Here is an 11,468-nt window from a genome sequence, read left to right on the forward strand (position 1 = left end):
AGTTTTACTGTTTATAACATATGTGGCCCCTCTTGGGCAACTTTCAGTTGGTACTTGCAACTTTCCTTGGCAGACATCTTACAGTTTTGTCATCTCCAATAACCTAGGATCTTCATAGCAACTTATGCTTCACCTTCACAGCTTCATGAATGATATACTCAGGAGCTCACTAGGGAAACCTGTTACATGCAGCCAGGCCTCAATGGCTTTATAGAACCTTGAAGCAAACCTGAAGAAACACTAAATGATAAACAATGTAAAGTTCTACTTTCAGCTTGACATCCTGGGACCAAAATTATAGCAACTGATCTTAAAAAGGTCCTCCATCTCGTTATTCAAGTGTGTGCTCATAGCTAATCCCCCTGAGTGGCCCTTACCATCAAGGCACCTTTCCCGTTGCCTCAATGAAAACTGGATTTTAACCTTTAAGTTCAGTGATACTATTAACAATCACAATTGTTTTTATCAAAACCTGCTTTAAATTCTTGACACTAACTTAAGCCATATTCTCATTCCTCTCCTTACCAAAGTACACATTTCCAAATATGCATGCTATCTCTTTCTATAAACTATGTCTAAATGTGGTGAGCAGTAACTGTGCCACAGCCTGAATGTGATGCCATCTTTAACTTTATTCTGCCTAAGAATTTAGCCAACTATTTCTAAATTCATCCTCTCTCAAGTTTCAGGACACATGTTGAATGCAGCCAGAATTTTTGGCAGAATACAACACTGAAGAACTCTAGCCAAGTTTGAGATATCTTTGTTTTTCTGTAAAATTTCATGGGCTTGGCTGTCACTGTCTACATTTCTCTAGGCATTTTGACCTTTCTAGGTGTCACCAAAAAAACAGTTCATTAAGTTCTGACTTTCCAGTATTTCAGCACTTCTCTAATGGACAATAGACTTTTGTAACCTCTTCCTAAAAACTAATTCTAAAGCCTTGCACACCATATGGCCAGCTTGGCCATAGTGTCCCATGTCTCACTACCTATTTTCTTGTCATTTACTTTTCTCATTGTTGATATAAAATCCTCAGTTAAAAAGCAGAGGTTTTCAGAGGGGAAATGAGGAAAGGGGATAAAATTTGAAATATAAATAAAGAAAATACCTAATAAAAGAAATATGATACAAAAAAAGCAGCTTATGGAAGGTAATGTTTATTTTAGTTTACAGTTTTAAGGGTTATAGTCTATCATGCCTCGAAAGGCACGATGGAAGGACAGATCTGTCTAGATCAGGAATCAGAGATAAGACAGGAAATAGGGCCAGGCTATAAGCATTAAGGCCCACCTACTATCAGCTCATTTCCTCCAAGTAAGCTTTACCACCCAATAGTTCTATAACTTCACCAAGCTGCATTATCAACTTTGTACTGATTGTTCAAATACATGAACCTTTAGTGAATATTTCACATTCAAAACCATGGCATTTGACTCCAAACCTTAGAGATTTCATTATGTATGTGCTAGTGTCCCCAAAATCTATATCATTCTTTTTAATTTGAGGTAATTTTAAAATATATTTTTGTAATTTTTGCGAGTCTTTGACTTATTATTTTGTATTATTTTTAAGTGTGTGTGCACATGCATGTGTGTGTATGGCAACAGATGCCAATGGAAGCCAGATGTGTTAGATCTCCCTAGAGCTGGAGTTACAGGCAATTAGGAGCTACTTAATACCAGTGCTAGAGACTAAATTTAGCTCCTCTTTAAGAGGAATGTGCTCTTCCGACTGCAAAGTTATCTGCCTAGCCCTTGTTTAGTAATTTTGAGTAGACAATGAATAGTGTTCATGAAACTCACAACCGTACAATCAATTGAGACCATCCCTTTGCACATAATTTGTAACATTTTTTACTTAATCCTAAATTCAAAGCTTTGTAGAATTAAAATATAATATTAAATATTAAATGCAAGAAAGAGAAAGGATCTGGAGGTGATAAATATGAGAGCCATTTTCTTAATGACAAAAAATTTATAAATCTCTTTTATTAAAAATCCATACTGCTTATTTCCAAAAAAGTCCAAGTATGCTTTTTTAATATACACCAATAGTGACATTTCAAAGAAATTCCTTGCTATTTAAAAGTCGCCCAAGAGACAATTGTTGACTCTGTTCCTCTAGACCCAATCCATACTCTTGTCCCTAGTGCTACAACAGAACACCGGCCACAACCATCCCTCTCCAATGCCCAGATCTCCTGTGGAACACACAGACCATCCCCTCCTATCCCCGTCCCCCTACCTGTTGCTGTGCCCCATCCCCCAACCCCAGCAGGCACACTCTGTTAAGGCACAGACCATGCCTGCCAGGAAACCTGTGAGCTGTTATAGATGATCTCTTGTCTGTCTCCGCAAAGCCAATCTGCACTCTTGTCCCTAGTTTTGTAACAGAACAGCAGCTGCAGCCTTCCCTAAACCCTGCCCATGTCTCATGTGGATCTCACAAACCATCACCTCCTGACCACCCCTTGCCACTCATCACTTTACCTCAGTCCCCAGCTCCATCAGGCACCCCCTGATAACCCAAGGACTGCTACTCCCAGAGCAACAAGAAGACAGACCCAAATCTCTTCTACTGCTCTTGGGATCCAATCCCCCTAATCCCATCCCCAGGTCTTAGCTAGAAACCTGCTGTAGTATCCCTTTCCTCTCAGACACCATTATGAAAAGATCACAAGATCCAATCTTCCTTCCCCCAGACTCATCCCAGTATCTTGGCCTCCAATACCAATGGGTGTTCATAGAGAACATACCAGATGAATAGACCAGGAAATAAGTAACATATGGCCACCACACTTTGAAAATACAGCAAGGAAATAAAATTCAAGGAATAAAACACCCACCCAGAGGCAAGTCCAGAAATTAGCATTTTGATTGTTAATTACCCCAACCCCTGATAAAGAGAAGCCAGCCTAAAATCACATTCAATAACAGACAAGGTAAAATGTCTCCACTAGAGCCTAATATCCTACCACAAGTCTGACCTGGATATTCCAACACAGCTGAAGCAAAAGAAAAGGACATCAAAACAGAATTAATCCCTTTAAGAAATACAGGAAGCCACCCCCCCCCCACTGTCCCTCCCTCCTTTTTCCCTCCCAGGTCTCTCCCTCCCTCCCCACTTGTGATTGCTTTCTTCTCTAGTATTGGGTGAGGGAAAAGGACTGAAGCCCTGAGGGCCAGCAGAAAGAATGGAAACAGGTAACTTCAGGAAATAGGAGGTTGGGGGGACTCTCCAGAATGCAGCAGAGACCTGGGAGGTAAGAGACTCTCAGGAATCAAAGGGAGGGACCTTAGATGAAATGCCCAACAGTAGGGAAAGGGAACTTATAGAGCCCACCTCCAGCAGAAAGACAGGGCATCAAGTGAGGGATGGGGTTGCCATCCCACAGTCACAACTCTGACCCCTAATTGTTCCTCTCTGAAAGAATTACAGGGATGGGAGAGGAGCTTGAGGAAAAGAAGGTCCAGCAAGAGGCCCAAAGTGAAATCCAGCTCAAGGGGAGGTCCCAAGGCCTGACACTATTTTATTTATTTATTTATTTATTTATTTATTTTGGTTTTTCGAGACAGGGTTTCTCTGTGTAGTCCTGGCTGTCCTGGAACTCACTCTGTAGACCAGGCTGGCCTTGAACTCAGAAATCAGCCTGCCTCTGCCTCCTAAGTGCTGGGATTAAAGGCATGTGCCACCACTGCCTGGCAAGGCCTGACACTATTACTGAGGCTATGGAATACTCACAAAAAGGGACCTAATATGACCGCACTCTGAAAGACCCAACAAGCAGCTGAAAAAGTCAGATACAGATATTTGCACCCAATCAATGGACAGAAGCTGCTGATCCCTGTTGAATTAGGGAAGGCTCAAAGAAGCTGAGGAGCAGGGCGATCCTATAGGAGGGCCAGAAGTCTCAATTAATCTCGACCCCTGAGATCTCTCAAACACTGGACCACCAAACAGACAGCATACACCAGCTAATATGAGGCCCCCAACACAGTAGAGGACTTCCGGGTCTGTGTTCATTCAGAAATGATACACCTAACCCTCAAGAGACCGGAGGCCCCAGGGAATTTAGAGGTCAGGTTGGGAGGAGGTGTGGGATGTGGAGCAGTTGGAAGGTGGATGGGGAGGGAATAGAATCTGGAGTGTAAAAAACAAATTAATTTAATAATAAAAAAGAAAGCCAAGAAAACACAAGCAAATAGTGTAACGAAATAAATATAGCTGTTCAAAATCTGAAATTGGAAAATAGAAGCAATAAAGAAAATCCACACTGAAGAAATTCTGCAAATTAAAATTTTAGGAACTTAAAGAGGATGTGAAGAACTTGAAGAATAAAAAATGGTCAAGACAGAAATTAAAGACATTCTAGGATTCAATGAAAATGAAAAAATGCATACCTAAATTAATACACTGAAAATGATGTTAAAAGAAAAGTTCATAGCACAAAGTACTTACATAAAAAATTAGAGAGATCTCATGCTAGCAGTTTTAACAGCACACTGGAAAATTGTAGAACAAAAAGAAGTAATCACACCTAGGAGTAGAAGGTAAGAAATAATCAAACACAGGAACAAAAACAATAAGATAGGAACAAAGAGAACAATACAGAGAATCCCTGAAATGAAGAGTGGGTTCTTTGAGAAAATCAGTAAGATAGACAAACCTTATCCAAAATAACTAAAAGGCAGAAGGAAATATCCAAATTAACAAAATCAGAAACAATAAGGGGGTTACTACAACAAGGGGGTTAGTACAAGGAAATCCAAAGAATCATAAGGGCATATTTTAAAAACCTGTACTCCACAAACTGGAAACTCTAAGAGAAATCAACGATTTTCTCAATAGGTACCAATTTCCAAAGTTAAGTCAAGATCAGATGAACAATTAAAATAGACCTACAATTTCTAAGGAAATAGAATCAGTCATTGAAAGTCTCCTAATCTCTCTCACCCCCCCCAACAAAAACAAACAAACAAAAAAAACAAAAAAACAAAGTGCAGGGCCAGATGGTTTTACCACACAATTCTACCAGAATTTCAAAGAATAATTAGCATCTATATTCCTCAAATTATTACATGAAATAGAAACAGAAGGAATACTGCCCAATTCATTTTATGAGGAAACAGTTACCCTGATACCCAAATTAACAAAGAAACAGAGTTATAGCCCAGTTTCCCTTATGTACATAGATGCAACAATAAATTAATAAATTTAACTTAATAAATTGCTTGCTAACTGAATCTGAGAACACATCAAAAAGATCACCTACCATGATCAAGCCATCTTCATCCCAGACAAGCAAAGATGGTTCAATATTCAAAAATCAGTAAGTGTAATCTACCACATAAACAAACTGGAAGAAATAATATGACTATCTTATTCAGATGCAGAAAAGGCCTTTGACAAATTCCAACACTTTTTCATGATGAAAATCCTGGAGAAATTAGGGATAAAAAGGACATACCAAAACACAATAAAGGTAATTTACAACAAGCCTATTGCCAACATCATATTAAATTGAGAGAAACTCAAGGCAACTCCACTAAAATCAAGATCATGGCAAAGTTGTCCACTCTCTTCATATGTATTCAATATAGTACTGTACATTCTAGCTAGAGTAATATGATAACTAAAGGAGACTAAGGGGATACAAATCAGAGAAGGAAAAAGTCAAAATATCCTTATTTGCAGATGATATGGTAGTATACACAAACAACTCTAAAAATTCCACCAGGGAACTCCTACAGATCATAAACACATTAAGCACAGTGGCTGGATACAAGATTAACAAAAAAAAAAATCTGTAGACCTCCTACACACAAATGAAAAGTGGACAGATAAGAAAATCAGAGAAACAGCACCTTCCTCAATATGTTCAAATAATATAAAATACCTTGCAGGAACTCTCACCAAACAAGTGAAAAACTTGTATGGTATAAACTTCATATTTTTGAAGAATGAAATTGAAGAAGATATCAGAAGATGGAAAGATCTCCCATGCTCATGGATTATTAGGATTAACATAGTGAAAATGGCCATCCTACCAAGAGTAATCTAAAGACTCAACACGATCCCCTTTAAAATTCTAAACTAATTCTTTAGAAATCTTGAAAGGACAGTTCTCAACTTCACATGGAAAAACTAAGAGCCCAAGATATTTAAAACAATTCTGAAAACTAGAAGAACTGTTGGAAGTATCACATTCCTGATTTCAAGTTGTACTATAGCACTATGATAATAAAAACTCCATGGTGCTAGCATAAAAACAGACACAATCAATACAGGAAATGTGGTACATCTACGCAATGGAGTACTACTCAGCTATTAAAAACAATGAATTTATGAAATTCTTGGGGAAATGTATGTATCTGGAGAATATTATCCTGAGTGAGGTAACCCAATCACAAAAGAACACACATGGTATGTACTCACTGATAAGGGGATATTAGCCTAGAAGACAAGGAATACACAAAGTACAATCCACAAACCACAAGAAACTCAAGAAGAATGAAGACCAAAGTGTGGATACTTCATTCCTTCTTAAAAGGGAGGACAAAATACCTGTGGAAGGAGTTACTGAGACAAAGTATGAGCAGAGACTGAAGGAAGGACAATCCAGAGACTGTTCCACCTGGGAATCCTTACCATATTCAGTCATCAAATCCAGACACTATTGTGGAAGCCTGCAAATGCTTGCTAAGAGGAGCCTGATATAGCTGTCTACTGAGATGCTCTGCCAGTACCCTACTGGTACAGACACAGAGGCTCACAGCCATCCATTGGACTGAGCATAGGGTCCCCAATGAAGGAGCTAGAGAACGGACCCAAGGAGCTGAAGGGTTTGCAGCCCCTTCGGATGAACAACAATATGATCTAACTACTACCCTCAGAGCTCCCAGGGACTAAACCACCAACCAAAGAGTACACATGGTGGGACTCATGGCTCCAGCTGCATATATAGCAGAGGATGGCCTAGTCCATCATCAATGGGAGGAGAGGTCCTTGGTCCTGTGAAGGTTCTATGCCCTAGTGTAGGGGAATGATAGGGTCAGGAAGTGGGAGAGGGTGAGTTGGTGAACAGAGGGAGGGGGGAGTTGGTTTTGTTTTTTAATTCATTTTATGTTCTCTTTTTTGAGGGGAAACTGGGAAAGGAGGTATCATATGACATGTAAATAAAGAAAATATCTTTAAAAAGACACAATGTGGCCTCACATTCCTGCCTTCCCCACTGTACGGACTGTATCCCCTCAAACCTTAAACCAAAATAAATCTTTCCTTCTTGAAAAAAAAAAAAAAGCAGACACAATCATCAACGAAATTGAGTTGAACACCAAGACATAACTAAATACTTGTATAAACATCTGATATTTGTCAAAGAAGTTAGAATACAGACTTTAAAAGAGCATTTTCAACAAATGGTGCTAGTGATAGTAACTGAATGTCTGCATTTAAAAGAATGCAAATAGATTTATATTTATTACACTGAACAAAACTCAAGTCCAACTGAATCAAAGACATCAAATAAAACTGGATACACTGAACCTGATGAAAGGGAAACTTGAGAATAACCTTGAAGCACTGGCAGAAGAGACGACTCTCTGAAAAGAACACAGCACAGACACTAAGATCAACAATTAGTAAATGGGACCTCACAAAACTGAAAAGCTTCTGTAAGGCAAAGGACACAGTCAATCAGACACAATAGCATCCTATAGAATTAGAACAGTTTTTTTTTTTCCCAACTCCACATTCATTAGAGGACTAATATACAAAATGTAAGGAATTCAAGAAACTAGATATCAAAAAGCCAAATAATCCAATTAAAAATGAGGAACAGACATAAACAGAGAATTCTCAATAGAGAAACCTCAAATGAATGAGAAACACTTAATGAAATGTTCAACATCCTTAGCCATCCGGGAAATGCAAATTGAAATTACTTTGAGATTCCATCTTACAGTGTCAGAGTGGCTAAGGTCAAAAAATGCAGATGACAGCTCATGCTGGCAAGGATGTTCAGCAACAGGCACACTCCTCCATTGTTGGAGGGAGTGCAAATACAACCATTATGAAAAATCAATACTCAGAAAGTTACTCAAAAAGTTGGAAATCAATCTATCTCAAGACCCAGTTATACCACTCTTGGCATATACCCAAAGGACTCTCTATCCTACCACAAAGACACTTGCTCAACTATGTTTATTACATTTTTTTCCATAACAACAAGGAAAAATAAAACAGTCTAGATGTTCCCTCAACAGAAGAATGGATAAAGAAATTGTGGTCGATTTACACAATGGAGCACTACTCGGCTGTTAAAAAATGACAATTTGAAATATGGTTTGTATTCACTTATAAGGGATATTATCTGTTAAGTAAATAATAACCAAGCTATAATCTATACACTCCACGAGATTAGGTAGAGAGGGGGGTCCAGGAGAGGCTCAGGGGACTTCCTGGGATTGAACTAGAATGGATTTTAGGGATGGATTGGGTGTAGATGGAGATGGGAGTGGTGAATCAGGGAGGGGTTTGAGATGGGATGGAGAGGGAAAATGTGGGGAGAGACAGCTGGATACAATAGGGCATTTGAAGGGTGGTATGGAAACTTACTGCTTTGGAAACTTCATAGAATCTATGAAAGTGATTCTAATGAGGACTCATAGTAATGGAGGATTCAGAGTCTCAACTTGCCAGCCCTTGTAGCCAGGCAAGGCTTCCAGTGATGGGACTGGATTTCATTCATTTGAGTTGTTCTCCAAGGGGGTTCCATAGACAAAAGGTTGCTCTTTGAAAACTGACAGTGATGCCCCATGGCCTAGAACAACACCCACAGGAACTCATTGAACAGGAGAAGTCAAGTTGCTGCCTACATGGAGCCCTCACCCCTACATTCCAATTTCTATGGCGTGGGAAGGTACTAAAAGAGAAACACAGACAGCAATCCAACCACAAAAGCTTTGGCCCCAAATCTGTCCTACCTGCAAGATACACCAGGGCAATGGTGGCACAAAAATTTTAGATGAAGCTAATCAATGTTTCATTTGACCTAAGGAACACTCCATAAGCAGGAACCCATAGCTGATACCTTTTGGTCATGAAGATCTAGAGACTAGATAGCCCAGAGACCTAGGGTAAACCAAATACTACTAGTCTAAAAACAAACAAACAAACAAATGAGAAATCAATAAAATGATTACTAATGCTATTCATCTATATTCGTAGATACGTGCCTTATCCAGTAGTCATCAGAGAGGCTTCCTCCAGCAGCAGATGGGAACAGATGCAAAGACCCACAGCCAGACATTATGTGGAGAGCATCTAAATTGATGCTCACCATCAAACCCCTCCCCTCAGAGCTCTGGGAATCCAACTGAAGAAGGGGTGGAAAAAGTGTATGGCAGAAGGGATGGGGGACACCAAGAGGACAAGGCCTTAATCAACTAAACATGTCCGTATGAGCTACTGAAACTGAAGCAGCAGGGCAAATGGCGCATGGTCTATACAAGGTCCTCTGTGTATATATTATAGCTATTAGTTTAGTATCTTTATGGGACTCCTGACTAAGGGAATGAGTATTAGACTCTCATGTCTGTTCTTGGTATTCTTCTTTTGTGGAGTTGCCATGAATAATGACTATAAGATAGTTTTGCTTCATCTTATTATATTTTATTTTGTCATGTTTGGTTGTTATCTCTTAGAATCCTATTGTTTTATAACAAAGGATAGAAAAGGTATAGATGTGGAGGAGAGGTGAAGAGGGTGAACTATAAGGAGTAGAGAAAGAAGATCCTATAATCAGAATATATTGTATGAGAAAGTAATCTAATTTCAATAAAAGAAAACCTAACCATTTCCATTTTATAGGAAAATATTAGGACTTGAAGACTTCAGAATAACAATTGCCAGTATTTCCTTTTTTTCTTTTTGATATTTTCTTTATTTACACGTAAATTTCTCCTTTCCCAGTTTCCCCTCCAAAAAACAAACAAATTAACGCAGATTAGACTTTCTAATTAAACATGTAATTTTTATTCAAGTTAGGAAAACTTGCTAGGATAATGCATCTATTTCACAAAGTTTGTCCCTTTGTCCATTTATTTGCATTCCCAGTGCTTTGATAAGGCAGCTAATAAAACCTGTCCTGAACCGTCCTTTATGAAAATTAGAGCCAGGTGGTGGTAGCGCATGCCTTTAATCCCAGAGTTTAGGAGGCAGAGGCAGGTGGATTTCTGAGTTCAAGGCCAGCCTGGTCTACCGAGTGAGTACTAGAACAATCAGGACAACACAGAGAAACCCTGTCTCGAAAAAAAAGAAAGAAAATTAGAATTTCTTTTTTCATGTTTGTCTGTTTTTTGTGTATACAAGCATGCACACATGTGATCGCATATACACATGCATACATATTTGGTAATATGCATGTAAGTGTGGTAGAGTGTACTTGCCTGTGCATATGCACAGGGATTATAGATGTGTACCATTTAGCCTGGCTTTTGTGTGTGTCCTGGGGATTCATACTCAAACTCTCATGCTTGTATAGTAAGCTATTTCCCATGGAGCCATCCTCCACGGGAACACTAGTCTAAGTGTTTCTATGAGACTATATTTTAATAAAAGGGCTGTATACTAGCTCACATATGCTTGAAAATATTTTGTTTTCTTGCCTTGTAAGTTGGTGTAACTTAAAGTAATAGTATGAAATTCATACATAGAACAAAGTAATTTTAGGCACGGGCTTCTTTTATCTATCTTACAATTTAAGCCTGCATAGCATTGTTTGGTAGACTGTTAATGTGCAGAGGAATTTTGATGCAGCAACATGGTTTTTCTGAGAAGGGATTGCATCCAAAGATGTGATCTAGTCAGAATGCAGACATGCTTTGGATTAGAGTATGATCTGTCTGGGATATAGACATGCCCTTGCTGCATACCTTTAATACCTAACATTGAAGGTAATGTTAGTTTGTAGAAGGATGCAGCCATGTTTGAAAGTGACATCTAATTGAGAAGCAAAGTGGTAAATCAGAGAAAGATTTGACAGAGTGATTCAGAGAGATAGGATATGCCCAATTCATACAAGAACAGCCAAGAAATAGAGACTATTTGAGGGTAGAGAAAAGGGGTATATGTGGTATGTGGTGTGTGGTGTATGGTGTGTGGTATGTGTGTATGGCAGTTTTACTGGGATAGTTAAGTAGGCTAAACACAGAGAATGAGAAGGATCCAGAAGATTAGAACATATTGCCAAAGTTTGTATGAGGCCAGGCAGAGCAATTTGGTCAGAAGCAGAGAAAAAGTTAATTGAATCCAGCCAATGTGGAAAATCAGATTGTATGGAGCCTAAGAGCTTACAGGCTTAGGCCTAGGGATAGTTAGAACAGAGAAGGAAATGCTCTGGGTCCAGCCCAAGCCACGTATTCACACAACAGCTTGGGTACAGCGCTTATCTCATCACTTCATCT

Source organism: Mastomys coucha, unplaced genomic scaffold (genome assembly GCF_008632895.1).
Source record: "Mastomys coucha isolate ucsf_1 unplaced genomic scaffold, UCSF_Mcou_1 pScaffold18, whole genome shotgun sequence".
In the NCBI taxonomy this organism is placed as follows: Eukaryota; Metazoa; Chordata; class Mammalia; order Rodentia; family Muridae; genus Mastomys; species Mastomys coucha.